Source organism: Daucus carota, chromosome 7, assembly GCF_001625215.2.
Source record: "Daucus carota subsp. sativus chromosome 7, DH1 v3.0, whole genome shotgun sequence".
Taxonomy (NCBI): domain Eukaryota; kingdom Viridiplantae; phylum Streptophyta; class Magnoliopsida; order Apiales; family Apiaceae; genus Daucus; species Daucus carota.
The window spans coordinates 24,223,756-24,230,572 of record NC_030387.2 but is presented as its reverse complement, the minus strand read 5'-3'; the positions used below and the strand labels follow the sequence as shown (position 1 = coordinate 24,230,572).

Sequence of the window (6,817 nt, the reverse complement as noted above, 5' to 3'; positions counted from 1 at the left end):
ATGTTTTTATGTCATTCTATAATTGCAGAACATACGTGGTCTACGGTACTACAGTAAATATGTGGACTACATGGAACTTAACACACACTCTCTCTCTTTCTCTCTCTATATATATAATACTCCAATACAAAATTTTTTAAAATACAAAAGACAAATCAAAATTAAAATTTTCTAAATCACATTGAAATATAGCACATATGATATGCAAATTGATCGTCGATATATTAAAAAAATGCAGTGAAATCAGATATCAAAAAAAGCTCACTAATGACGGGAAAAATCAAATTAAAAACTAGAAAAAAAATTCTTCATCTCCCAACGATGAATTTACATACCATATGCTATATATCTCCATGTGAATTTGATTTGTTCTAATTTTAGTTTACAATTTGTATTTTAAAGAAATTTATATTAGAGGAAGATAAAATATATATCAAATTACGTGAAAATTACAATTTTTTGCTTACTGGAATTTTGTCTGGATTCTTCTCTCTAACCCGGTTAATGATTGCTTGCCTCTCATCTGAAATACATACGTAGAGATATGCAGTAAATATTGCGGATGAATTAAGATGCAGTAATCAAATTTTTGTGTAAAAGACAAGCTTATTGAATAGAAATCGGTAACACAGATAGAAGCATCTATATATTATTCTATGAACGCTTGCCTCTCATCTGAAATACATACGTAGAGATATACAGTAAATATTGCAGATGAATTAAGATGCAGTAATCAAATGTTTGTGTAAAAGGCAAGTTTATTGAATAGAAATCAGTAACAGAAGCATCTATATATTATTCCATGAACGTCTACCTATGTGCATGTCCCAGCACCTTTGGCTCAACCGGAGATAGAGATGGCAAAATAACTCGATCCGACGGATATCTGATCCAAAATCCGAATTTTTGGAAATATCGAATCCGCTTTTTTGGATTTTGATATGAATTTGATTTTTATACCTCCGTTTTTTTATTTGGATGTGGGTATGGTCTTTACAGATCCGAAACCCGATCTAAAATTCGAAACCCGATCTGAACCTAAAATCCGAAAAAAACACGAATATCTATCTATATATATATATATATATATATTATTTATATATACATCATATAGTATATATATATATATAGGCCAACACTCCAGAGAGGGACTCCTTATATGGAGTTACATAGCGCTATTATAAATCATCAATTTTATTATAAATTCTGTTATAAAATACATATAAAACGTGATTCTAATATAGAATACTATAAAATATATCTATTTTAAGTAATTTAACACTTAAAATTTGATGGAAAAAGTATATTTTCGAAACTGATTCTACAACAGAATAATTCTGGATGATTATTATTCTGTTATAGAATCATGTTGAGATATTGCATAATTTTAGATGATCTTTGGAATAAAAAAATTGTATAACTTCGTTTTCGGTTTAATAATCAAAATTTGCAATTATATTTCATAAAAAATATAATAGAATATATATTATGTGTATATTTATAATGGTGTGCTACGTAACTCCATATAAGAGGGTATGCTGTGGAGTGCTACCCTATATATATATATATATATATATATATATATATATATATATATATATATATATATATATATATATATATATATATATATATATATATATATAGGCTCATGATCAAATAGAAACCACTTTTAAAATAAAAACTAGAAACCAGTTTCCCTACCACTATTTATAACTACGGGTATCACTAATTTATACTGCACTAATCACTGCTTTTATACAGTATGTAAACAACGATTTTTATTATCAAAATTGAGAAAATCTACTTATCTAAATTATTGATAATCGATTATAGATGATTAATTTCATCCGTAGGAAGGTTCTTGGTGGTAGGAAGCCGCAAGAGAAGTTGTATGATGATGGTAAGTAGTCGTTAGTTTTGTAAGTTATGATGGAAAATGTATGTGACTATTGGTGATGATAGACAATGGTGGCAAGTCATTGAAACGTTTGGTAATGGTGGTATGAGGTCAATTATTACGGTTTGGGTGAAGATGATGGTCATATACGTTGCATATATGTGTATATATATATTTATATTCGCGAGATATGTTATATATAAATTAGTGATATGTTATGTACAAATTAGTGATTTCTATAGTTAAAAATAGTGATAAAAAACTGTCCAGAAACTGGTTTTTAGTTTTTGGGCTAATTTGGTTTCTATTGGAGTAGGACTATATATATATATATATATATATATATATATATATATATATATATATATATATAAAACATATGTTATTTAATTTTTTTTTAATAAATGTAATATAATAATCTCAATATCAATTAGATTAGGTTAAAGGAATAAGAGATTCTATTCAAGACAAATACTTCATTAATAATATATTGTATAAAATATGTTATCAAATGATATGAGGGGATGTTATTAAATAAGAGTCATGATGTTAATAATCCTATCATGGATTTATTATAGCAAGCAAAATTAGAGTAAAACAATCCGGAAAACAAAAAAATAAGAAAAATTCGAAATTATACCTAACGGCTTCTCTGGTTTGAAGTTGCACTTGGACACAGAAAGAGTCATGATGATTTCGCCGTGATCTGCAAAATTTAAACACACAACAAAACGGTGATATATATATATTGAAACGTATGATACTCATACCAACAACAGATATCTTAAAATCAGAAGGGCACGTTCAAAACATACCAGTAGAATAAAGATTTTCTAAGAATCCGCTAAAAGTATAAGGACTGATTGTTTCTTCCATACTTATAAATACGTACAGAAAAGAAATCCTTTTGTTGTTTCTGCGAGTTATATACTAAATTTCTTATTTCTTTTGCTGAAATTTGCATCGGACGGGCGTATATATATTGCTGTTGAGGTAGAGTTTAGAGTTCTACTAGGAATATGTAACTGTTTCAAATGTCTAAACTGACTACAAATTTTTCTAAGCATGTACTCCTCTCTCCCATTTAATTCTATACGTTTCTTTTTCACTGCTCGACACGCTCTTATAAAACATAGTTCTATAACTTATTTTTAAATTTTTTTTTTTCTGAATAAAAATATAACATTCAAACTTTTATACAGAAAAAAAAATCTTAATAATAAATTATAAAATTATACTTTACGGGAGCATTAAAGTCCGTGTCGCGTCCCCGTCCCCCAATGTATATAACTCAGGGGACGGAGGGAGTATATATCTAGAGTCCAGACATGCCTCGGAATCTAGGCCTGATCGCTATCATTCCAATTAGGACGAGTGAGTATAAAAATTCGAAAACTGGATCATCCAAATTTCGGTCTGGTATATAATTGAAAAAATTCAAAAAATCGGATATGTAATTAGAAAAAACGGACCAGATATACCCTCCAAATTTTTTGATATATAAATTCGGATTTGAATTTGGGTCGCTAATTTTTACAAAACTGAATATCTGAATTGGATCTGCTTTTCAATTTTTATAAAAAAATATTTTATTTATACTAACTAAAAGACTTATTAAATATAAATAGTATAATACATAATACATTATATACAATATTAAGTAATTTCTTATATAATTATATCTAATTAATTACTTTATTTAAAAAAAATGATTTGTATGGAGATTATGATATTATGAGATTAGATATATAGTAAATACGTATATGATATTAAGTATTATAATCTATAATACTAACATGAATATAAGGTAATCTGTTAGTTTTAATTGTATATAGTCAATTAGATAATTAAAAACGTCATTTAAGAACTATTAAAAGATTTTAATTATATATTCCATCAAATTTAAAGAAAATATAAAAGAAAATAGGGCTGATGAAGTATTCATGTCTTAAAAGGTGTGGCTTCATGTCTTCCGGGCTCATCCCTACTTATGTTTGTAGGAAGAATGATTGAGTTTACTTCCACTCAACCAAGATTCAAGATTCAAAGTATAATATACGTAGTTTTTAGAGACTTTATATTTAGACCTCGTTTGTTTCACACGACTTAAAGTCATATCGTAATTAGAAATTACATGGAACTAGGTTATAATGGGCAGTTATCTTGAAATTCTATTACTGGTGTGTTTATTTTTGTATGCATGTAATTATGTAACTGAAATTTTGATTATTTATGTGATATAAAATTAATAAATTTATACAAACATGTAAAAAATAAAAATAATTTGATGTGTAATATTAAGTAAAGTTATATAAATTTTAATATAACATTAAAAGTAAAAAATATATACTGATATTTATTAATAAATAAAAGATTATGAAAATGAACTCATATATTAATATATTAATAAAACACTTGTTTGGTTTAGAGTATTTTACTATAAGTATATTCACATTATTTATAGAATTTTAAATATTATAATTAGATAAATTAATTATATAAAAATATAATTAAATATAAATATAAATATATTAATAAAACAACTCAAGGATTAACTCTTATCTTGAAGGCATGAGTCCCTATTTTAAATGTCTAGCCCTTACCAGAAGGGCTTATCCCTTACCACGAAGGGATGTGACATTCTCTATCATCAAAGGATTATACATTATTTTAAAGGAGAACCTAATATCACAAGTGATGATTAGGGAGTGATGATTAGGGAAGATAGTTGTTTTATAAGCCTAATATTATGAGCAAGTTTAGTAGTAGTAATTATAAATAAAAAGTGAGTACATAAGGGAGCTACTTCCACAAATAAAGAGTGTTCCCCCTATATAAGCTATGCCTATGAAGTATGGACTCGGCCTGTCGATAGATCGCGCCCTTGAGATCATGTCCTTTTAAGAAAAAAAAAACTACATGTATGTTTCTGATGATTAAAAGAGCATGACAATAACAGTTATATGAGGGAACAAGATACTATTTTATTGCTCTTTCAAGTCTTGAATACAAAGCTCTAAAGTTAACGAAATAGACAACTAGCATTATATAGAGGTACTACCCTGTCCAGACTCTAACCAACTAATAAAAGAGATACTACACTACTCCTGTTGATCATGGAGACAAGAGTACTGAGAGAGCTGTTGGAGAGGACCACTGAGAAGAGGTGGAGAGGCTGTTACTGATGCAGGTGGTCCCAAGAGATGAGTGAGGACAGTAAGAGGTACGATTTATTGAAAAGAAATAACGGAAAGGTGGCTCATTGGACAAGTGCAGCAAATGCAAGGTGGCAATGAGCTTAATAGTAGACATGTGCCTCAATACTCCCCCTCAAGCTGCACGGCAGATGGAGCGGAAGTGCCAAGCTTGCTGAGTAGGTAATTATGTTGCTTCACAGTGAGGGGCTTGGTGAGTATATCAGCCAATTGAGCATGTGAAGGAACATGTTGGGTGACAAGTGTTCCGGATTGAATGTGATCCCTGATGAAGTGGCAGTCCACCTCTATGTGTTTGGTGCGTTCATGCATCACAGGATTGGCGGCTATAGATATGGCTGCTTGACTGTCAGATTTAAGGACAGTAGGAGGTAAATTTGACAATCCCATGTCCTTTAGAAGAGCAGAAACCCAAGTGATTTCGCAAGCTGTGAGTGCCATGGCCCTATACTCGGCCTCTGCAGTTGATCGAGCCACAATTGTTTGCTTCTTGGCCTTCCATGATATGGGAGAATCACCAAGTAGAACACAAAAACCAGAAGTTGATCGTCGGGAGGATTGACAACTCGCCCAATCACTGTCACAGTAAGCAGTGATTTGAGCTGCTGAGCTAGATGCAAGCAGAATGCCCTGATCAGGATTAGTGACAAGATAGGGAAGGAGTCGTTTTGCTGCTTGCATATGGACATTGGTAGGATGTTGCATGTATTGAGCAAGAGTGTGGACAGCAAAAGTGATATCTGGTCGTGTAATGGTGAGATAAATGAGGCGACCCAACAGTCGTTGGTAAGCCTGAGGTGATTCTAGAGGGACACCTTTGTCTGGGGTTAATTTCAAGTGGATATCAAGGGGAAGTTTCAGAGGTTTAGCATGCAGCATATTGTAGTCTTTGAGCAGGTCCAAAGTATACTTCCTTTGAGACACAAAGAAGCCTGAGGTGGATCTATCAATCTCCAGGCCTAGGAAGTAATGTAAATTTCCAAGGTCTTTCATATGAAATGACTTGGAAAGAACAGATTTGAGAGAATTGATATTGGTCATGGAGTTGCCAGCTATGAGGAGATCATCTACATATATAAGGATCAGAGTGATAGTGCTTGATGTAACAGCAGTGAACAGACTATAATCTGCCTTTGATTGCTTGTAACCAGAATTTTTGAGATGGACAGATAATTTACTGAACCAATTTCTGGGGGCTTGCTTTAGCCCATAAAGAGATTTCTTCAGTCTGCATACTAGAGTAGCATTGAGAGAGAGATTATGATCCACATTTGATGAGATTCTGCTGCCAATACCAGAATACCCCTTTGGAAGCTTCATATAGACTGTTTCTTGCAAATCCCCGTGCAAGAAAGCATTAGTCACGTCCATTTGTATGGCATGCCAGTTGTTGATTGCAGCCACAGCCAAAAGAGCTCTAACTGTAGTCATTTTGGCTACTGGGGCAAAGGTTTCCCCGTAGTCAATACCCTGCACTTGTCTGCAACCAAGGATGACCAGTCTGGATTTGTATTTGTCAATGGAGCCATCAGGCAGATATTTGGTTTTGTGAAGCCACTTGCAACCTATAGCCTTTTTATTAGGTGGCAGTGGCACAATGTCCCATGTGTCATTTCTTTCAAGAGCATCAAGTACACAATTCATGGCATTGATCCAGTGCTGGTGTTTAATGGCTTGTTCAAATGAGATAGGGTCATCATTG

At 31.7% G+C, this 6,817-nt stretch overlaps 1 non-coding gene across 1 annotated transcript; it reads right to left on the bottom strand.

The window, feature by feature from the left end:
• Positions 1–444: 444 nt before the first annotated feature.
• On the bottom strand, positions 445–2,841 carry LOC108194765 (uncharacterized). The gene is made up of 3 exons (XR_010285649.1): positions 2,716–2,841; positions 2,541–2,606; positions 445–523 (listed from the first exon to the last, which is right to left on the bottom strand). It is a non-coding gene; the product is annotated as an uncharacterized LOC108194765 (transcript).
• Positions 2,842–6,817: the final 3,976 nt, after the last annotated feature.